The 24,720-nt window shown below is 39.2% G+C and overlaps 1 protein-coding gene across 1 annotated transcript in view; it reads right to left on the bottom strand.

The window, feature by feature from the left end:
• The window catches only part of CDH2 (cadherin 2), a 118,274-nt gene that overhangs the window by 41,075 nt on the left and 52,479 nt on the right, over positions 1 to 24,720 (bottom strand). The window lies entirely within an intron of this gene.

The raw sequence follows: 24,720 nt of genomic DNA, 5'->3' as shown, positions 1-24,720 counted from the left end.
GTGCAAAACATCATTATGAAGGTTGTGCTGAAATGCACATAGTGAAGATGAAATGAGGCTTTATGCCTCATTTCAGTTATTGGACTTTTTATATTGTGCTAAACCATGCACAAACTATTTAGCTTCAAAACCTAAAGGTCCCTCTCAAGAAAAATTACTACTAAATGTCATGCATCATATGCTTTCTTCTGTAATGCACTGTTTCCAGGAAGGTACTGAGAAGAAGAATCATACCTTTTTGTATTTGAACTTCAAGGACCGAGCTGATGTTCAGATAACATATAAAATTTGTTTCCTTACTGCACCCTTTCACTTATCCAGAATCCCCCCTTTGCTCTCTCCTGACAGAAAAGACTGTACAAAATACTTCTTTGAAAGGGTCCATCATGTACAAAAATGAGAAAAAGCACAGCACTCCTCAAAATAAATGATAAAATGTCAGCCACCTTAATACTGATTTTGCTGGGCTGTGCAGGGATACTGCTTTTTCCAGATGGCTTGCAGAGTTTGAAGGTCTCCCTCCGTGAAACACCAGGCTCACCTCAGGGAGAAGAGCATGCCACGTCCCACAAAGCACTGAACTCAGGAAAAACAAATCTGCCTGGGTAAAAGGCTGAAGCCTCACTGCTAGGGCTCCTCCTGTGGCCCTCCTCGTAGATGTTGCCTCAGGTCTTCCTCATTAGCAGTGAGAGTGCTTCACTGAAATGCTAATAAATACTCAGCCTCTCGCGTAAGTTTTCATATATATTACTCTCTAGGCAATCCCTATTGCTCTTCAAGTCCATCCTACTTGCTCCATAAAGTACAACTGACTTCCTTTCCTATGGATCTACAGACTAGGTCTGCAAGATTTGGAGAAGGTGACAGAACCTCTGGTTTGCTGTTCACACAGGAGCAGAAGATTGATAGGCAGAAGGTCCAGCTCCCAGATGGTGACCATCCCAGTGATCTCCCACTCTTTTCAACACCGAGCCTCGTGGCTTGCGTCAGCTTACCGTGACGGTATGCTGAAACACAACAGCCAACTGAGAAAATGCATGATTCTAAGCCAAGGACATAAAACTACCAGTTAAAACAACTATACCAGTATCCAGAAATCATTACCATAGTCCTAATTCTGTAACTCTGATTAGCCAACCTTCAGAGTTGGATATTCTATTTTTGCGCTAAACAATACAAAGAGGTGTCCACGAAGAGTTTACTCAAAAGTCACTACATCTAATGATTTAAGAATCTAATGACTGGACTACCAAACAGCACTGCTCATACTTGGGTTCAGAGGCACAGACCACCCATACCCCAGGTATGGAGAAAGCTGGGCCTCCTCCAAGCATCATCTCTGTTCACAAACAAAACTCTCAGTTAGAAACAGTTCACGTTAAGAGACTAAGGAAAAAAACAGCCAGCAATATATCCCATAGCTCTGTGCCTCTGCTGACCTCTCATCTCAGCTACAGCTGCTCTCTAAATCTGCTCTTCAAAAGAGCGTCTTGACTGAAAGGACGAAGAACGAGCCAGATTCACCTCTGGCTCTTCTCAGACTTACTTCTGAAAAGTAGGGAGTGGGAAAGAGAATGAATATTAATCTCAGCTTTGATCATTACTGTTTTTCAAAAAGGTGAATTTTAAAATGAGTATTACAGTCATTATGGTCCAAAAGACTAAGATATCACAACAATATTTTGTAAAAAATTATTTCCCAACTATTGCACAGTAACATAATGTATTCATTTTTTATATATTCAAATTCATAAAGAAGAGCATTTCTTTACCCCCATCTTCTTACGTAGACTCCAGTAGCCAAAAAAAAACCCAAGAAGAAAACACCCTGCTAGCCACTTCATTGATATTCCTCCTCCAGGCGACTGTATATTATGAAATTTAATGAAAATCCCTTTCCTTTGACAGTATCCTGGTAAAAATGTATAAAGTTGTCAATGCTTTGTGAGAATTATTCTCCCTTTGCAAGGTGCACACATTAACAAATTATACTCAAGTACAACCATCCATAATTAAATTACCTTGACAGCAGAGTACAGGTTATGCAGTAGCTACTCTCCCCCCAACCACATGGTTATCAGTCTTGTAAATTCAATTTACATCGGTTTGCTTCATTTTTCAGTGTTCAACTGGTATGAGTAAAGAGTGATTTCCAACTGTAGGTTTTTAGACAAAGATTTTTGCAAAAATGCGACAGGAAATTTTTTTCCCACAAAGAATAACGACTGTTTATACCAACCATGTTCTTTCTAACAACTGCACGGAAGGGAGGCATGCTTTCCAAAAGTCATTTTCTGTTGACACATCAATCGTATGGATTCTTTTCATTTTAAAAAGGGTTAACCAGATATACTATACAGCATCTAGTCACTTTGTATGCAATAGAAGGAGTAATCAAGTATCTTATTTTACTGCTTTTTAGTAACACTCTCCACATAAACGACCAGATGAGAGTATCTCACAATCTGTAAAAATAACTCAGCAATTTTTAAATATTTCTCTTTTGAGTATCTTCTGCACCTTCTGAAAATTATCTGCTTTTAAAAAGATTTCTAAGTATATTATTTGAAAGTGCTAGAAGTATTCAATCATAATCTGAAATACAACTATTTTGGTTTTAAAGACAATACCTTTGGTACTATCAGAACAATAATATGCACACCAGCTTTGATGCAGAAGAGTAAATGCAGTTAGTTCACATGCTCAAAATAGGGCCGTGCACAAGGATTTACAAAAACAGGGCCTTTAAACAGAAGAAAAATTGTATTTAGTATTAGCATATGATTATTATTAAACAGTAGACCCTAAGACAAAAGACCATTAGTATCCTAATTTAGGAGTCTTTTCTTGTCCTAAAACCAAGACAAGTGTAATCTATTAAAAAAGAAAAAGAGAGAACCTCTGACTACAACATTCTAAAATGAAAATCAACAGCTCTGTGGTATTAAAGCAAGCTTTTAAGTTAATGCTTTTGCATGGCAGTAATTGCAACATGTGCATACATGTGTGATGTACAAAACGTTAAGAACTAAACATGCAAATTCATGTAAAGTGCACTAGAGAGCTACACCACTCATACTAATGAGATGAATGATTCATAGTAGCTATAAAATACTTGTCTAACCTTATGTACCTTACCAGTAATCTTCAATTACCTAGAACCGTTTCTCGGACAATAAAAACCCTTTTTCAGCTACTCATGTTGGCTTGCACTCTTTGGCAACCCGCTTCTGCTCTTTTTATCTTAGGCAAATAACACCAGAATTACTTGACCCAAAGACTGAACATGGAATGATATAATGGGCTATATTATTAACATCAATTTTTTGTGAAAATAATGTACAATATAGAACATTAATACAGAATTTTCATTACTCGCTTTGCTCCCAAGACAGTTGCGTTGAGTTTGCCATCTGATTTCTGCACTTTGAAACTATCCAGTTCACTTCTAGATAACGTCCACATGCATACAAACAAACAAAAAAGTGTACTTCCTTCTGTAAGTTTGCTGGAACAGTATTACTCCTCTTGAATGCTATTCTCAATGCCTAAGCATCAACCTCAAGGCTAAGACTCACTTCGAGGACATTATGGAAATTGCAACAAATTCCAAGTGCTAACAACATATGCACTCCAGGAATCCAGTTAAGTGTGTATCATAAAATGGAAAACCCAGGTATATTTAATGCACTCAGGATCACTCTGCAGCAGATAAAATAAATAGAGTAAGAAAGTAGCTTACATGCAACTACCTGCCAGATACCACTTTTACCTTTGACAGAATGAGAAATTATATGGAAACATTCTGCTTGAACTGTCTAGCTATCTGCCTACTTAATATCTGAACACTACCTTCCCCAAGAACACTCTCTATTTAACAAGTCTTCCTGCTTTTCAGAGAGAGAAACTGTTGAAAACTACACTAAAACACATTTAAAAAAACCCACTACTTTGTAAATTAGTCATTTATTCAGACTGGTTACTTCTGTATCTGTAAGGTGATCTGTTAGTCCTACTAACACAGCACACATGCTCATATTTCAGCTCATGGCTTGTTAGAGTGGCATGTGAAATGTCCATGAGACATCCTTTACTACAATTATAGATAATAGAGAAGTGGGGTTTTGACATCATGGTGGACCGTTATAATCACAAAGAACTGAACTACATTCTAACTTTCCCTTTCCATTACCAGCAGCACTTTTAAAGTGGGTCTGATTTTAGAACTCCCTGAGACCAGCTTAAAAACATTATTTAATTTTTGATTTTTTGATACATGGGTGGTCTACAGCAGCCAGGAAAATGTCGTCTTCTCACCTGTAAGCTGAGAAAATTAGCTACAGAAATTGCTGATGCAAAATAAATATGGCATATAACCAGGTTATTTTAGACAATGGCATTTTCCTACCTGTATAATTCAACGAGTCATTATATCCTTTAGAGATACTTCAGTACACCAGTGTTGTTTCTAATGGGTTCTTCTAGTCTTTTTTTCTAATCCCCTTTTCATTTCCACTTTTATATTCATGCACTGCAGTTCATTCCGTACTCCAGACCATCCAGAAAAATCTCAAAGCGCTACTCACTTTGAGCCTTTTTGGAGTAACCAACCTGCGACACTTTAAAAGAAAGCCTGGCTATCAAAAGGCAGCTGCTTACCACTTTCTGAAAAGCAAGCCTGCTAATTCAGTAATTGCTTTTGAAAACCTCCGCCTTTGTGCTGAGCACCGCATTCTGCCACCCCAGCCCATGTCGAAGACTACTTCAGTGGATCACACGAAACCAACTGGAGTTTTGCTGCTTACTAAGGGCCAAATATGGCCACTTGCTTCTAATTCCTATTTTCACTTGACTTCACAAGCTTTCCAACCCGGTGCCAAGTGAAAGCCAGGCTATGAAGCCTGCAAGAGGGGGGAAAAAAAAGTCACACCAAAAAGTTTCAACTGAGATAAAACTGGGGATGCATTCAAGCTATTTACCCACTTTAGGTGTTTCATGATCTGACTCACAGCAGCTTAACTTTCCACATTTCCATGCTGTGCTGTTTGCTTAATCATTTGTCTATTCAGTTAGGAAAACAATAATTAAAAGGAAAAGTGATTTGCAAGAGTTATGGTTTAATTCATACTGTACACTTATTTCATTAACTGAAAGCAGTTCCAGAGTGATCTGCAGCAGGCATTAGGTAAAACCTAGTACTAATATACTAATATGACTTTACTCTATGGAATTAAGATGCTAAGTGAGTAGTCTACTGCAGGAAAGCTATAAAGTTGTATGAAAAGTTGTATGATATGCTGGTAAAAATAATTTGTGCTAGTTACTGCAACTAATGCTCATTCAATGCAATTCTCTTTCCTGCCTCACTCCCCAGACTGCTAGTTCTAGATAGAGGAATATGCACATTTCCTAAAATAACATACTTTCAAAGCAATCTGGCAGCCTACACAACAGCAGGTCAGTGGACAAAGACCTCCCTACTTCTGCAGTATATATTTTTCATTCTTAATTGGTACAATTGCATTTTGAGATTTTTTTCTTTTCAAGTGTTTTGTTGCAGGTGCAAATGAGAAATATTAAAGCCTAGTGTATACTCTGTCCTACATTAGAGGACTGCCTCCTCATAAACCCTACTAACTCAAACACTAAGGTCTATTTTTAAAGTATTTTCTTTCCCAGGTAGCTATCACCAGACTGTCCGATTCTCGCATTCACAGTGAAAGACTAGCACTGTTCTTTAATAAAATGCCATCTAGTTTCCAGTTCCCATAATCCTCTTTGTTTACAGAACAAAGTCGTAACAGGCATGCCAGAATGAAAATGGGGATAATGTTCTTTCTATTCGATAGAAATGCCTCTGCAGCTTTTCAGAACGAGAATACCAGCCATCAGCAAAACACAGGACTGGTATCTCAAACAGAGTCCAAATTATATCTGATTCACTGATCCTTTTCAGTCCTTGCCTCCACCACTCACTGACACAAAGATCTTCTGCGCTTTGACATCCCTTTTGTCTTTATTTTAGAAAAAATAAAATGCAGAAAAAGAGAATAAGCATCTTCGAGAAGGGGAAGTACTTATATTTTGACAACTGCTTTTGTTTTAAAACACAAAAAGGTTTCTTTCCCTCCGCTCTGTATTGTTTAAGGCAATTTCACTATAGATGAGCCTATAGGCCCCTGCAGAGTTCTGCACCAGCTTTTTTTCTAAGTGATGCTAGCTGAAAGAAAACTCCATCATAAATGTCATTTCTGTACTCTGGACTACGCAGTGCACCTTTAATACTTTCCCAAGTATACCAATATACACAGTAATAAAAAGAAGGATTAAACACTAATCTCTTATACCCATAATGCATCAACTGACTACACCTGCTAAAATCCAATTTGGTAATTAAAAAAAAAATATATCTACTGAACAGTCAAACCAGGAGACTAAAGGGAAAGTACTGTCTCTGCAGATAGCTAGCAGAAAACTGTTTCAAAATTCAGGCACTTAACACAAACCTATTTTTACCTCTATTCAATTTTATGTGACCTTAAGCAGTGTAAGAAACAAATACCTACAATTATGGTGCAGCAATTAAAGGGCAGTTTTATTGCTACAGTAACAACTTAAGTATCTAGTAAAAACTAGGTAAGCAGCTTTGCCTTTTAGTCTAACTTTAGAAAAGGACAAAAAAAGTTAGCTTTTTTTTTCCTCTCATTGGCAATAAGGAGAGCAAGAACAGAGAATAGATGCTTTTATATGTTCGCTTTGCTAACTGTTCCTGGCCCAAAGTCCTTCTAGGCATCAGGTTTCACGTTTTTTTCTAGCTCTTCTTTCTACTTTAATCCTCCTCCTCCTCCCTCTCTCTCTAGGTGTTCTGTTTTCTAGATTTTTTTAAACTTACTTTATTCCCTGATGTTCCCATTTTTCCTGCCCTCTCTTTCAACTGTGCTCCTGACAGAGGTGCAGAGGTGCCGAAGCGTTACTAATTTCAGGCTGACAACCCAGACTGAAGATCAGGCTTCAAGCACACCTAGGCAGAAAGAACCTGTCACTGGAGGACTGTCTTTAAAAAAATAAACTAATTAACTAACTAAATAAAAATGCAGGCTCCTGGAGTTTCTGTAAAGAGCCAGGACTTGCTGAAATATCAAACGGGCACGTACTTTCAAATGAGCTGATGATCTGTTTCACCAATTCAACCAGTCAGCAGTTTTCCATGGTGGCTTAAGCCCCACACTAAGAGGGGTTTAGGAACAACAACAGGACATAGGGGAGAAGCGAAGCATGCGTATATCACGTTTAGGCTATATGTCCCTTCTTACTATGAAAATAAAGGAAAAAGAAAAAAGAAAAAAGAAAAAAGAAAAAAAAAGAAAAAAGAAAAAAAAAGAAAAAAGAAAAAAAGAAAAAAAGAAAAAAAGAAAAAAGAAAAAAGAAAAAAAGAAAAAAAGAAAAAAAGAAAAAAAGAAAAAAAGAAAAAAAGAAAAAAGAAAAAAGAAAAAAGAAAAAAGAAAAAAGAAAAAAAGAAAAAAAGAAAAAAGAAAAAAGAAAAGGAATTTTCTCATTAAATTATGGGATTGCTCAGGCAGAAGCGAGTGTTGTATTTGCATTGCAACAAACAAAAATTCCCAGCTCTGACAAAATGGCAGCGATTCTGCCAACACTCCTGCTTCCATTTTAAAAAAAAGTATCTTGAAACAGATGCAGGACCATTTAATGTTCTGTATTCTGCTGCATACACCCCAGGATACCACCCATCACTTGGGAGCACATTTTGCAGCCCCTCCCAGGTGTCTATGGATGCAGCAAGGGGAAATGGGAGTTTTCCCTAAAGTTGCTCTTCAACTTCACAAACCAGCGCACATTTGAGTGTGATGACCCTCCACAAACACCAGCGCTGCTTTTCCTCTCTCCTCCCTTCCTCTCTCTGGTCTGTCCAACACTGGTGGCTTTTGTCGCTCCCCGACAGGTCACTCCTCTGGGCACACTACAGTCTAATTTTCCAAAGCTGCAATTATTTTTTAATTATTTTTAAAAGGTCCTTAGTCATCCCCAAGCTACCATGGCAGCTCTGCGTGCCACTTCTTTCCTGAAAGAGGACTTCTGATATCTCTGGGGGGAACCTGGGGAACCTCCCAGCCAGCAAAGCTGGACACGGACACTTGGACACAACTGCACCAGCATCCCCAGGGCAAACAGCAGGCACAGCCGATCTCAAAGCAGACCCACCCTGTAACACAGGGGTGCTCGCTACCTTAGCAAACGGATAATCGTGAAAAAATATCCTATTTGCTTGAACACTGTGCTTTTGTATCAAAAAAGGGCAAGAAACCTATCAGTTGCCGAACGGGGTGGAAGAAGAGCAGAGACAGCCTAGCAGTATTTACACTGATGTGTTAGATAGCAATAAAAATCATAAATCCCAGGGATTATACTATCACTGGATCATGTCCAGCAGGCCTCAGGCAGAAAACTAGTTGCCATGGCAGCTTAGTGTTATCTGGTCAGACCTCAGATTTTTATTATTATTATTAAACACAGATATCTGACCTTAAAAATCAAAAAAGTTTGGTGACTGAGGCTAGTACAGTGTATCCCCCAGCCAGTCCACAGTAGTACTTCCCGTAACAAAGCAGAGGACTCCAAAAGCTAGGGCGATATGTCTATCTCATTATAAGGGAGTACCTGTGCGTGAAAGTAACCTCTAAATGGGTATTCTCTCCCTCTATGTATCGCTTTCATCATTTAAAATGGCAATGGTGATGTGCAAATTAATCATTAATTAATTAATCATTAAAGAGGGGAAATACCAAGAGAACTGGCAGGAAAATGCCTAATTTTATCTATTTGAAGGTACTTCTATCCCCTGGGTTGCTCATTCAGTAACTTGTTATAGCATCTCTCCAAACACACCTCACATTCCCCCTAAATGCAATAAATGTGTGTAGATACCTTAAAAATAAATGAAGGACCACTAGTATTAGCCAACCTGTTTAAATGAATTAGAAATATATAGGGAATCATTTGACACTGCTGACCATGGAAGTTCACCTGAAACATTACAACACCATAGTGAAACCGTAAAGTTGTATTCAGTTCTACACATAACAGCAGTACGTATTTTACATGTTTTTCTTCTTAAGCTAAAATAAGTACAATGATCAGAAAAAAAAAAAAAAATCCAGTGCTGGAATACTTTTTAGTGACTGGCACTTACTGAATGCTCCCAGATGATTATTGATTACTTTTATCTTCTTGGCTGATTACCTAAACCATCTTGCCTATGACATGAAAACCGTCCATCATTGCAGTGTTACCAAATCTCAACAGCACATAAGGAAAAACAAAAGAGGAAGACAAATTTGGCTTCAAGAGAAATTGGGTCTGAGCTATGGACTCAGGACCTCAGACTTGAGTCTTTTCAAATTACTAGTTTATTTCATGTAAGGTCCACCTAGCTCTAGAATTAGAGAAACATTAGCTGCAAGCAGAAGTAGTATCATCATCACTTCATGTCTGACTGCACCATATAGTGCAAACTCTTTAAAATGACCAACATGAGGTCATTTGTGTACAGCTGACACAGTTTAAGTCAAAATTCAAGCGATGCTACTTTGCTTCAAGAACACTTACCATTCTTTGCATTTCTTGTCTAGGGATTACAAAATTACGAGGCTCAAATAATCCACTTAAATTCAAATTGACAGTAATAAAATTGATAGGAGTAAAAAAAGGTGTTATACTAGGAAAACACACTGATAAAAAGTGTTTTCTTTGCAAAACACAGACAAGCGTGACAGCAGCACAACATGGTACCTGGATTAATACAGGAAGGGGGGAAAATAAAAGTAATAATCCTCGGATACAATATGCAGACAAATGAGAGGGATACAGACCAACTTCATTCAAGAGGCAACTTTCAATACAGCCACCGCAAAATTAAGACATACTTTAGGATCCTATGCCAAGACAATGCTGTGCAAATTTATGCAATTTATTCCAGGTGGGAACAGAGACAGACCTGGCTGAGCAGCCTCTCATTTAACAATCGTGATTCAGCCCAGCCACAGAAGAACAGAAAAGAAAAAGAACAGACCTTCTGATATATTTGAAGATATGCTTCCTATGATAAATGCAGCACTTTTTTTTTTTTTGTCTAGACTTTCCTGTGGGCCTTGCGAGCGGAAAACACAAGACACTTGACATTCAACTTCTGTTAGATTGGAATAATACCTGAAAATAGCAGGGGCTTGACTGATTGAACTAGAACTAAAAATTCTACTTTTAGCAGAGCCTAAGGACGGGAGCAGGATATTACCATTCTGAACCCTTTTGCTGGGTTGAACAGTTACATGAGCTTCGAGACCAAAGATTACAGTTATAAATATCGCAATAAAACCCCTACATGCGATTATGGCTCCTAAAGGGAACCATTAGGATTCATTTCTGGATGTGGCAATTAACCTATTGTCTGAGTCAAGACTATTTTGCTGAGAAGCAGTGAGGTATTGTACTCTATGCAGTCTTGATTTTTCAATTATTAGTAACGACATCCTAAGTTTCTTAGTAAAGATTACATAGCATCACCCTCCAAATGCCTAGACTGCAAAATGTCTGGGGATTATCCCTACAGTGATCAGTATGATGGGACTGATCCTTGACTGAGAGTCCTAGGTACCAGATGAAAATAGCAATAACTTCTAACATTTACATGAATCAAACACGGTCCAAGCACCTGGATAATGGAAACGTTCAGTGGTAACTTGCAGAATCAATGCATCACAAAAACGACACTAAATTTGCCTTTAGAAACCTAAGTAGTGTTTTATTCCAATAGGAAGGCATTCCTCGCTTTGCTTACCAGAATACTAAATACTCGTTTCCAAAAGGAATCTGAGTGGAAAAGCCCCATTGTAATAAACATTTCAACATTTCAATGGCTATTTCAACTGCCATCTGTATTCCTCTTGATTTTCCTCAAATGTTTGAATTCCCCGAAAAGACACCTGTGGCATTCACTCATGAGAACAAACATCTCTCTTCACTTCCTTTCCCCAAAAACAATGCCAGTTTGCAAAGGGAATAAAAAAAGCCACGCTACACTTGCTATGCACTTCAGTAAAGACTACCCAGTGTGTCCTACAGTAATGACCGCTGATGCAGAGATATTTTTCCTTAGGATAAGCATTATCATGAACATCTTGTACAAAGATCACCGAAACGCTGTACTTTGATAGCTAACATAAGCAGATTCATGATCTATCTAAATGATTGTTAAAGTTACTCATGGCAAAATTCTTTCCTTTCCTGGTGCATGATGTGCGGTTCCTCGCCAATAAATCTCGGACACTTACTATAACCAAGACATGTCTTTGTATGCTTATGAAAATGCTTTTGGTCCATAAACGCGATAGTTTCACCGATCAAGAGAAGACGAAGTCATTCAGCAAGACAACATACTGAATTTCCGTTGAAACAAAACTGTAGAGCATGACATAGCAACCTGTCATCAGATGTTGGGAGTCTGATGTTCATCAGCGGCAGCTAAAACCACCCTCTCCTCCCACCTATGTCTGAGGGAATTGACAGCCATCTGCATACAGGTCTGGCCAGTCTACATCCTGCAGGCGAGGTCTAGAGTCAAACTCTGCAACGTTGTTTAGGATCTATTTCACTAGGGTTTAGGGCTACGTTCTAAGAAGTTTAAAACAAACAAACAAACAAACAAACAACAAAAACAAAAGAAAAGCACCCCCCAAAAACACAAACAAAACCCCAAAACAAACCAACACAAAAAAGCCACAAAACAACCTCCCCTCACACATGCACACCCTGAAAACCAAACTGAAAGAAAACCAAGGCTCAATGTTTTCTATTCAAGTAACTTCAGTGCAGGTGTTCTCCACTACAACCTACTTTCTATTAAAACATGTACACTGTAATTGGAGAATGGACCCATATCCACATCACCCTACCTCATTTTATATTAAAGGTGAGGAATTCAGTCGCCCTCGGAAGGAGGGTCCCCACGAATACAGCCTGAGAGCCTGTGAACACAGGCTCGGTAGTTGTCCAAAGGCACTATCCAGAACACGTGGCATCACGAGTCTTCAGCTTTGTTTGGACAGGCTGCTCACAGGGACGGTACTGCAGCCCTTCCTGCCCAGTGGAGAGAGTCCACGTGGCTGGCGCGTAACACTTTGACGAGGTAATCAGACAGGTTAGCAAGCAATATAACCAATTTCAGCAGCCGTCTCAGCTGAGCGCTCGCAGTCTGGAATAACTCTTTTAAGCTGGGCAATGCCTACGGTAAATGAGTGATGCGTTATTTTGATTTGCCTCTCAGGGCTCAGATCGTGGTATCTAAAGCTCACCTTCCCATGAGAAGGGGATTTCTGCAAACTAAAAGCAGCCTCTCTGGCAGCAGGAGGAAGCAGCAAGTGTAATGGAGCAGAGCTGACCTTACACTAAACATCTGAGCTACATTTTAAAATACTGGCACTGAGACATTATTACTTTGCTTTGATACGCTGCCAAGGGAAAGCAAAGAGCCATTGAAAACTGAACTCCATTTAGAAGTCGTGTCCATTTGTCAATAATCCTTGTAAGACTGTGTATGTAACTTAAGGATGCTACAAAAGACAACAGACTATGATGTCATAAAATAATAATATTCATGTGAAAGTCTTAACAGATTCATGCTTAGTAGTATCATAAATCAGAAAAATTACCAAGGAACATATAAGGGATACCACAAATGAATTACATACAGTAACCTGGGTATGGAGAAAGGCATTTGGGTAAAATTAACAGGACTTTTGGCTCACAAGCACACAACATGGCTGCTGTTCTTTATTAGAAGTTAACGTTTTGATAAAGTTCACTACAGTGCTTTTTTCTTAAAAATGCAGAGATGTCACTTTTAATGTGCAACTATTGGCATTTTGCCCATTATAGACATAACTTAGCAATTTCCAAAAAACTGGTATCACCAATCTACATGCTTTTTCTTTAACTCCTTTGTTGCTGGATATCTCCAATACTGCAACTTTTTTTTTTGCGGACCAAGGAAACAGAGTAACTTGAGACATCTGATATTTTAGTCATGCAATTGTGATTTATCGGTGGTACTCAAAAAGCCCTCAAGATAAAAATCAGTAACTGCATTCAATCTATTTACAACTCACAATCAACTGTCTCATGTACAGCTGCATAGCTTTGTTTTTACTTTAGCTTACCTTCAGATCCGATGGATTTCTGCTCTTTTGCCCAGTATTGCAATGTTAACTTGTTTTAGTATAATTAATCTCCTTTTCCTTAACACACCTTGTCTCCACCATGCCTTTTCTTAACCTGCCTTCTATGTATGACACAACACGATTCTCTACCTTCACATTTTTCAACTAGATGTCTCCAAGAGGTGTTTGCCATAAAACGTGTCCATGTTGTTCAGGGCAATACTATTGCTGCATAGGTCCTTGTCTCTTAGGTGACAGTGAGATCTCTTACTCTCCCAAATGGGAAAGAGGGGGAGAGAATAAAAAAAAGTCTCAGCTCCAAAGGCAGCCGACACATAAATCTTGATGCAGGGTGGCAGAGCCAAGACAAACAGCAATGCCTTAGGAAATGGCATCCCCTCACCTGGGATGGCTTACTGCACGGTATTTTAGGAGATAACAACATGGGACACATTACTTCTTTCCACTATTCCGTCAAATGCATTCTCCCCATCACAACTAGAGATGCTCTTATCTAATGATGGATGAAGACTGAACGTAACTCATGCTATCTTTACAAAAGATTCAGAAACAATTCTTAAAGCCATTCTAACAAACAGGCAAGACCTAAATTCGGAAGACTTCCACAAAGGAATCAGAAATCAGCACAAAGGTCTGTAAAGAAAAATTGGAAAGTAATACTGAGTAATCAAAAAATGAATGAGGAGAAACAAAACACCACTCTCAAAACACTGTCCTGAAAACCTGTCACCACTTAAACCATGTATAGAAATCTTTGTCTTCTTATTTAAAAAAAAAATAAATGAGTATGATTCATGTAAGTGTTTCCCCGCTTGTCAAATAGGACCATTCTATCTTTGTAGCCTCATCAGGTCAAAAGCATAGTCGAGCCTGTGGTGCTCATTGATCTGAAGGAAAAACTGAATGTTTAAGAGCAAAAAAGCTATGTCATTTCTCTAGATGAAAATGGAAAGGATTCATCTTTCCCTAAATGTCTTTTCAGTCAGGTAGCAGTTTTTATTTTAAAAATATTTATTAATAATATTTGATACTTTTCCTGGTTGTGGTCATCAGCTGCAGAAGGCTGAGATGTGGAGGTTTTTTATTAACGTAAGAAAGGTGGCTTTGTCCTTTACTTTTTTTATCCAAGCCTGAAATACATTTAGAAGGCCTAGTCAACAAATGTATATAACTTTGAATTAGAGGACTGGCTCATCAAAACTGAACACAATTTTGATACTGTTTAATGCTGTGCTGTAAAATATTGCTGTTTTCCAAAATTACATTTACCAAGTTTTTAAAAGGTGTATTTATGTTTCCTGACACAGTACTTTATTACATTTACTGGACTAATAGCCAAGTCTACATTTCTCATCTGCTCATAAACATCATGCACATGTAGTAATGACTTGACTATTTCCTTTCCTTACCATGGAGGATAAATTCAAAGAAAAACAAACAACAAACTTCTCAGGGGCTTCAAATGCATCTACTACAGAACATGATCTAAGGTAAATAAAAACTGTCCAGTAAAGGAGGCAGTGAACGGGGCATAATGTCTATCCCTGTCCCTATTAAAGCTGCTTTACTTTGACGCCGAGGAACGTCCCTCCCTGCTCAAACAGGAGGAGTTTCCCTGCAGAAGCAAAACAGAGGTCGAGAGATGAGAGGTGAGGAAGATCCACTGCTACTGCTGCCAGGGCTGAGCCAGGCAGTTTCACACAGCGCAGGGTGAGCACCATCTGAGCCTAACCACAAGCAGTTTCTACTCCTCCTATAATCGCTACAGACATCTCTTTCCAGACAAGGGAAGCCATCTCAGCCTCTCCTTGGATGAGGAATTTATGCTCTGACACACAAACACACAGCTCAAGAATACAACATCAAACGACAGAAATGCTGTAGCCCTCAGTTTTCCAGTGACGCTGCTGCAGGGGCAGCTCTGCCATGCAGGCAGGACAAGGGGTCACGCAGGTCAGCAAAATATCAAGGGCAGCAAATTGTTTAGTGACTATTTTGTTTACTGTGCAAGTGGCTTTTGACTAGGAGGTGCAGTAATTCTTTCCAGCTTGCCTTGGGCAGTGAAAGCTATAAAAGCGTTTGTACTTGACTGGTGTCTAGGGAAATCAGACTGAGTCCTAGGTCTGTTTCTTTATCAAGTTTGCCAAGTGGTGTGCTACGTGTGGCACACTTTTATATTTTTTTTTCTCCCTCCCCGTGCCCCAATTATTCCACATAACATGTCCAGAAAGAGTATTAAGCATGCCAGTCCAAAAGCAAACAAATCCCTCCAACATTCAAAGTATTTAGCAAGTTGCTTTTGCAAAGTTTTACAATTTGAGCAAGAATTTGCCCTCATCTTCATAGGAAAACACAATGCCACACAGATTCCCAGCGAGAAAGATCGCTCTCAGGCTAAAGATTTGCATGGCAAGTTGAAGGAAGCAATAAATGGCTGAAACAGAGTTTTACTTACAGCTTGGCAGAAGTTAAAGTGACAGTGCCCACTAGCAAGCGTTACCAGTGATAAAAATGGAAATATGGATTTTTAAAGTTTATGGGCCATTATGTAGTGTATGCTGCACCGCTATCACATGTTTAATGAGAAATTACAACACAGCTGGTGACACCAGGGATTTTCAGTAATAACCTTGAACAATCATTTTATCTTTGCCCCCCCAACCCATCTAGGGGGGTAAAAGTGCAATTTTGGCCAAAACTCCTAAAATTGAAGTAAACTATAAAATATTACATTCTCTGAAGAATAAGAAGGTGACTTTGGTTAATACTGATCTATTTACAGAAAGGAACACTCCACCTTTCAAAATGAAAATGTTCATTTAACATGAAACACTGAAATGATTAAAAATTTAACAGATTATAAATTGTGATTATTATGTGCAACTACCAACAATAACTCAGAGGAAAGTGCTTTGTCTTTTAGGTTATTTTGATAGTGCACAGTAGATTAAAACTAATTATAGTTTCAAGGTCTTCATCATTATGTAACTCAATGCCCACATCAGTCAATTTACTAAACATGTTACATACACATGCAACAAATGATTTATGGTGCAACTGAACAACTAAAGCAGGGCAGCCACAATATTAGGGTGAATTTAAGCAAGACCTGAAAAGCCTGAACCAAGCAGCGATAGCCTGTTAATGTAGTAAGTCCAATCAAATCAACCTTAAGTTCTTACAAGTCCACATAAAACTCTAAAACCTAAAAAGAAAATTAAATAAGCCCCCCCACCCCGAACTTCTAGACATTGTTTACTGCACTGCTCTGTTAAAATTGTTGAATGATGCCTACTGGAAATTTGAGTTCCTGTTGTTTTCCAAAAAAAAACCAAAGATTGAAAGCGTTAAAGTAATCTTGCTATTATTTATACTTGCTTTAAATGAGACAAGAGAGGAGAAAATTAAGAGACTGCTACAGAAGAGAGAAATGCATGAGTACTCACTTGTGATTTCATTTGAAAGTTAAACAAAAACCTTCCTGGACAGGCATCTCAAGTTGATACTTCATAAATAAATAAAACATCAACAACGAGACCAGCTTTTCCAGAGTAAAGTCACTGAGTTTGCAAAGAAGGCGCTAAAGGGAAACAGGTAGATACCAGAAACCTCTCTGTACTACACACTGGTATTGATTTGGAAGAGTTTGGTAGGCATGAGAACTGCAAGCCTGCATCCTAGGGAAATGAAAAGGAGCTATGACATGGTTTCTGCCGCCTGGAATCTTTCCACCGAATGAAGGATTTGCTCCTGTGGCTTTTCCAAAAATTTCTCATGGCTAACAGAAAAAGAGGGAAAAAACCCAAGGCTGACAAAGCATGAAGCATGCCCCAGTCTCCCCCCTCCTTGATAGTGTATCCCCTTGCCCCTCAATTAGGCTGCTCTGCACAGACCCCAGTACAGTCAGCAGAAAACCAGAGGAAATGTTTCTAAACAGATAGTGCTAAGGGAATACACGACTGGTCTCAACAACCGCATGCAGGCAAGGGGGAAATACTTCTGCTCAGTTAGTTATGGCGCTGGTCTATACCCATCATGGGTTGCTCTCATTCGTTCCACCGCAGCCTGCAGCTCCACTAATACTGTCTTGTTCCCCAGTCCTTTCTTACTGTCTACAGGCAGGTCCTTACTTATCCTTTCAACTATACCAACACAACGCTTGCAGAAATCAATTTATCTTTAAGATGCTGGATTCTGACATACAAATAAATTAATGGTCTACAACAAACACTAAATAGATGCAGCATCTTCAGCATCTGAGATAGATTTGAAGGCATATATAATACAAGCAGAATTGACAAATGATCTTTAATAAAGATTTCCCAACATACATATGTTGTCTATCTATATGTTTATCTATATATTTTTACAGTACATTGGGGTTGCCAGTAGACCAAAACTGCAACCACTCAGGCTGGAACTTGCCATGAGATGATTTTTTCTTTTGTCTCAGCATATGGGTCTCGGCCATTTCTGAAAGTGACAGTAGGAAAAACAGTTGCTTTACTCCTACAGATGCCCATGTTAACTACCTTGACAAGGCCCATCGCAGGGATGGGGTGCTGTTCTTGACTGTTGCAGCTATAGAACACAAATAATTACATATCTTTAACTACTCTTCACTTTAGCTAAAAGATCCAGCTTCTCCTGAACAACTGTAAGAAAGCAGAACAACTGTAATTCCCAAAGCCCCTGACCTCATGGGAGACAACACATGCTGCCCTTGAAACCACTTTTCATCAGCAGTTTTCTCTAAGCAAGTGGCAGAGAAGTAGCTTACAGAGAAGGGTCCATAGAGGCCCCAGTTCTGTGGCAGATGAGCACTGGAAAAGGATTGTGATGTTGCTGCTCAGAGAACACGTACCACGAATGATTCCCCACCGCCCCCCAAATTCTGCAGATTTGCAAATCTGCGAACTGATAAGACAACTATACAGAAATCCTAAAACTGTATTTTGACTATCTAAACTTAAATTTGAAACCAGTAATCATTCAAGAAAAAGGCACACATGGGCAACAAAGAGATGCAGAACACAAGATTCAGTACATCTCTATTCAGTGGCAGGAAGGCATCTATTATCAGATGCAGAATGGGCCTGAAATGCAAAGAAAGCCAGCATTGTTGCAGGCGTTACTGGGAACAACATCCTAACTGCTCATTACAATTATTCAAAGAAAGATGAGCTGGGACAAGCCAAAATGATATCTTCAAAACTGATAAACTAAATCTTAATTCTTGCAATAAAACCGAAACAAGCACGTAAAGTACTTAGGTACTACCCAGAAAACTCATGGATAAAAAACGGCTGGAGATTGGCCTTCACAGCTCATCTCGGCAAGCTCACTATGGAGCAGCAGTAAAAGATGCAGTCAGCCTTTTAGACATGGTTGTCTTGGAGACACTAGAACACACTGTATTGATGAAAAAGGAAACAAAAAGCTGGATGCACTTTCTAAGGCTTATTAGCCTGCTCTCTTTCTCGTGGAGTTTACGGAAGAGGGCCTCCCTGGGATGGGTATGCGGAGAATGCTGGCAGCAGGACCAGCTCATTGAGGTAGAAATCTGCACTTGCTTCGGACAGCGTTTCATGCAGCCCCAGAGCACCCTTTATCCCCAAGAATGCATGACGTGGCAGCTCCAGCAAACGAGACTCACATTTGCTCACTTTGAAGGTTTAGCTCTGCACGAGCATTAAACCCTTCCACCTAAGGATCTTTAAGAGAAATAAAGCAAGCGGTGTCTCCTGGTTTGTACAAGGGCCCTGGAGCTGCTCTGGGGATTCTCTCGATTTATCCGAGTGGTCTTCTGCTAGGCTCCTTCCAAACTATAGGCAGAAATCCAGTAACATATTTTAAGATAACAGCCACAGAGTTTCCAGCAGCTAGCAGAGGAACAGCTAGTGGCATTTAGACTGTAACTATGAAAACAGCAATTTCTATCTCACTACAATTGAGATATGCACGGAAAGGAAGTTCAATGGAAGTTTATTTTTTAAAGAGTCCATGAACAGTGAATCCTTCCTATTCCAATTACCGAGTAACTCTTTTAACTCTGTAATGTGTAACTTCCATACCAAACTCCGTCAGATCGTAGCTTTGTGAGGAGATAGGCCAAGCATGTAATTTTTGTCCCCCTTTAACGTGCTTGGAGAGGAAGGCTATTACCATGAAGCAGCACTCAGTTTGAATGGACCTCTTCTATGCTGCACCGTAACATGTGCATCATGTACAAGGATCTTTTCAATTTGCAGTACTTTTCATTGATAATGTAATTCAGACCTACATCAGGGGATGCCATGACAACAACAATAACTACTGGCTTTAGACACATGCTGTCACATGCACCTATCAGTCCTTGAATTAAGCACTAACGCTTAGGTCTAGCTGGATAGCATGACAACACAAGCCTAAATACTTATGCTGCAAGGGTTCTGGCTCCCTGTCTTCACATCTAAACCTCTTGTAGGACAGGCGTGATACTGACTGTTACTTGCAAAGAGACCGCAGGAGTTGTAGCTATTTCTCACAAAAAAAAAGATGGAAGGTCTCACCCTGCCACAGGTCGTCTGCTTGCATGAATGTTTATAAATTTCCTGATTTCACGGGCTGCTGACTTTTATATGCCCACTTTCAAATTCTGTGAGTACACCAAAAATTGTGCATGATATATCAACATTTAGTTCTGACTGACAGTAGGATGGGTGAAGATGAGTCGACCAGGGAAAAATTGATAATTTTCCACATCATAACCTCCTCTTCCTTCATGCTGCTCCTCTCTTCTGACTGTACAGTCGATTGAAAAGGAGGGAAGGAGTGAGGCTATGCAAAGATAGGCGTTAACTCCTTGCCTTCCCAGTCTGTCCTAAAGGGTTATAAAATGGAAGATAATAGGTACCTGACAAAGGGCTATTGGAATAATCAGCACCACCACCATCACGCCTTAGAAGACATCTCAACATCTTTACGTAAAACTATGCATCTGTAGTAGATGATTGCTACCCTCTCAGAAGTATGACTGGCAATAGCAGAAAACCTGGGTCAAATGATGCAAAAGACACTCAACCTGATGAGACCAACTGCTGCTGATGTCTTTCCGAATCAGATCTGCCTACGCAATAAAGCAGCATTAAGATCACCGTCTCTTTTATTATGGCCCATTTGTCTTGCCACTAAATGCAAAACAGTATATTGTATTAACTGAATTGCTGACAGCAGCTGTGTTTTTTGGTACCGCTAAAAATCAAACTATTTATAAATACCATAATATGGATTTTGGAATCTCATTTCAGGCATCACATAGCTTAGGCAAATCCAGACCAGGCCAAACGTCATCAAGGCAGAATACCTCTCAGTTGGAGAGCCTGTGATTTCAGCAAAGTTAAAAAAAAAACCAGAAATCCTGTCCTGCCCCGTGAAGTGTACCTTGAACACCACCCAGCACACCAGTTGACTGTACCCTTTTCCAGGGCTCCGTCTGTGGTGCTTGCTTTTCTGCTAAGGCTTCAGTATCCTGCAGCAATGTCTGCTTGCAGAGGCATGCCATGAATAGGGCATACTGCCATCCATATTGGCTGTACCGCTTTACACTCACAGCGCGAAGCTTACTTAACTGGTTGACACTGACGAGTCCCTTTTTTGTATGTCTGTAATGTCACGGGTCCGTACTTGAAACAAAAAAGATCTACCCAGCATCCCACCTTTTTCTTGGGTACAAGCCAAAAATCCAAGGAATTTGGATTGACTACTTATGGCTGCAGCATCCTAATGACCAGTGCTTGGTCATTCTTTCTGAAGTGCAGTCTCTGACTTGTCAAACATCCAGAAGTCCAAGGGGTGCATACTGTGTACACCTATTATGTATAATGCAAATCTGCCACTATTGCCTTAAAAAAAAAATTCAGCAGTGCAAGTACAAATCTGAAAACTGTGTTAGTTTCCCAGACTGGGCCAATCTGGCAGAATAAAAATGCCTCTTTGATGCATCATTTAGAGTTTCTTTGATGATGAGTAAATCAATACACTCCATGTACAGATGACCTATTCCTTGGTGTAGCTACCTTGTGTACCTGAAGCATCCATGACAGTACAATTCAGGATTTATGAGGAAAAAATATTCTATTCCCTCAGTAAAATTAAAACCCAAACTACCCAAGATGATTAGGGAACACCAGCGGTACAGTGAAAGATCCTGCTTCCCACAAAGGGGTCCTCTAAGATGGATACAGGTGAATTCCACACTCATGGTATCATGATCCCTGCTGTGAAGTTTATAGGAAGTGTATAGGAATCAAGCTGTGATATCACCATTTCATACGCTGATCCCAACAGTAAAAACCAGGCTCAGAAACATAGGAGTATGTTTTGATGATGATGCGTGAGGCAGAACACAGTATACAACGTTCTTTCTCCATCCACTTCCGTTTTTTAAATAAACGAAAGCAATATTACGGGAGATTCATATAGACAGCAGTTGCATCTATTTTGCAGTGTTGTAGAGACACATTCTAACAGGCAGACAGAGCAACTGGAGGATGAACAAGCTAGACACCTGCACACACTTTTGCATCAAAATCACTTTTCAGGTTTGATGCCCATCTGCAGCCTACCTCATTCTTTTAAAGGATGCTCTCAAAGGCAGCTCGTAATTGGGGCATAAGATGTTTTTACACATCGAATCCATGGACGTTTGGTAAAACAATTACATGACCATCATGTACATCCATGCTAAAGAAACTTTTAGCAAGCCCTTTAATCTTTCCCTACATCCAATTCAAAAACCAAAAACCACACACAAAAGTCTCCTCTTGATTCCCAGAAAAAAAACTTGAAAGCTGTAATCCTACTTTTAAGACAAACTATAATTAAGATCTTCTACCACATCTATTTATAGCCAGGTGCAGTTGAAAAGATAACATACTTTTACTGATAGCTACATTGTTCCATTGGGCCCTCGGCATATCGGATGTCTATTAAAATTATCTCACCACAGCAAAGCTGGGAAACAGCAAATTAGAGGTTAGTTCCTTAGAGAGCATTCCCCTCTGCCCCATCCCAAAATCTAGAGTATCCTTGCAGCTCAATTTCCCAGACCTTTTGTAAGGGTCTGTGCTCCATGTGGCTGATGTACACAGACTGCCAAATTTCAAAGTTACCACTAACCCACCTACTAGGTCCTGGTACAACAAAACCTAAAACCAACAAAAAGGGACATAACTGTAAAAACTAGAACCTGGAATATTTTCTTCCTTCCTTTTCTCATAGAAGAGAATGAAACTCTGCACACCTATTACCATCTGGGTAATAAACCTCTGTATGTTTTCTGTATCAGCAATAATCAGCCAATGGACTAAATTTTCACAAGACTAATGCCCAGAATAAATATTTGCAAACTAACATATTGAAACTTTTATTACGATGTAGAACAGGTCTTCTCATTCTTTGCAGCAGGAGCCACTTGCTTCCATTACTCTGTTTTATGGGAATTCTGTTCCTTATTTAGACTTCAGCATTAAGGGCTTGCATGGTTTATGGATACAATTCTAAACCCAGGTCTGTTTCCAATTTTCCAAAGCCAAACCTTCATCCTAACAGACACAGTCAGAATCACAGGAACAAAGGGTGATCGTGATGGAGTGACATGTTTGTAATGTAAACGTACACAGTATTATACCACACAATCAAAAAGCGTATTTTGCAGCCTTAGCTAATACATTACACCATGAGATCATTTGTAGGATTTGCCTGATTGACTGGAAAGCAAAGCCTGAACCAGCAAAATCATTTTTGTACTAATATACTCTCAGTCAACAGGACTACTTATATGCTTCAAACTGGACGTACATAAATTCCTTGTGGACATGCAGTCCTGGACTGTTAACACATCCCCGTATTCATACAGTAGCTGAAGTACTGAAGTTTAACGCTCCTGCTGCTAAGATCACTTTTATAGTTCCCGATGGTATTTACATCCATGCTGTTCCTGTGGTAGAAACTAGCAGGGTAAAAAATTTGGTAGGAGATGGGAGCAAAAGGTTATCTATGACTGATTGCTTTATTTAGTTATCTGCTTCCAAAATAGCAAAAAAAATCACTTCAAACCCATCAGAGCAGGCTCTTAATACTGTATTTTAACATTATTTCCTCTAGCTCATTTTTCCCTTTTTTAAATCTGTGTATTATATCCCTTCCCCATTTTCTCCAGCTAAATCCCTTTTCTATTGTGCAGATGCAAAAAAAATGCAAAATGAGCCTGTCTGCCTGCTGTGGGATTGTGTCACCGAAGCAGAGGGAAGTTCACTAGAATTATATACTGTCAGCTCTGCTTCACTCCCACCGACGCTCACAGAGAGTCTTACTGTACAGGAGGGGAAAGAGATGCAAAGCTCTAGCGTACAGAAAATATGTATGGGGGGAGAAAAGCAAAATGGGAATCCTGGCGTACAATAAATATTACAGACACTGACTGTGTGCATAACAGCTTGCTAAGCAGAAGCAACAGGAATGCTAGTTCTATAATCAACAGTCTTCCAATTTGCTTCCAAATTATAGGTGTGTGTAACTTATGGAGTTGGGGGTAAATCATTGCTTAAACTCAGTAATGTCAAATAAACTATACATTAACAATTAAATGTTCTTCCCCTCTAATGCAATATTCATAACATCAAGTCTGACAAGTTCCTTTTCAGCTAAAGACACAACTAAGTACACTTCACAGAAGAGATCTCGTTGCCTGTGAAGTTGTTAAATAGACTCAGAACCACTTCAGTGCTCAGAGAAGAGTCATTCAAGTTTCTGATGGACGGGAATCTTATTTTCAAAATAATTTCAACATTTAAGACTTCAAAATATATAGGTTATTGCTACACTTACTCCAAAGTGGTCACATTCCTCCATCAGAAATTCTCTGGAAAAGAGTCAAAGTTTGCTAATAACACTGCTGAAAAACTTTGATTTTTTCAAAGACTGTATCTGTAATTGATATTAAAAGCTCAGTTTCCATTTTGAGAGCAGAACAAAAGAATAGAAGACCAACAGTGAATTGAAACTTTTTGTATTAACTTATTTCCATTAAAAAATGTTTTCTTTGGCCTTTATTCAAAGACAAATACTAGATACATAAAAGAACCTCACATACATTCAAAAGGACCGTCAACAAGCTTATTTTCAGAATTACAGCTTACCCCTAACAAGATGTATATTGTTAGCAGTTGGGGATACAGAAAAATGGAGAATATACTCAGAATGTAAAACGACAGGTTTTCTGTATCTTAGGATATTTGCACTGTCTGTATATACACGCATTCTCTATGTACACATACTAATAAATATATATGGATGCATAGCAGTGCCTTAGGACACCGGGTGCTATTTATCCCAGCCCTAAGTGAACGATATTTTTAAATCCTTGATATTGGGATGCTGTTGATGATGTAGTATTCATGTAAAGACTCACATCTTTAGCTGATCCTCC

Source organism: Aptenodytes forsteri, unplaced genomic scaffold (genome assembly GCF_000699145.1).
Source record: "Aptenodytes forsteri isolate BGI_AS27 unplaced genomic scaffold, ASM69914v1 Scaffold23, whole genome shotgun sequence".
NCBI classification, from domain to species: domain Eukaryota; kingdom Metazoa; phylum Chordata; class Aves; order Sphenisciformes; family Spheniscidae; genus Aptenodytes; species Aptenodytes forsteri.
The sequence above is the reverse complement of the archived record's forward strand: the minus strand, read 5'-3'. Positions and strand labels throughout refer to the sequence as shown.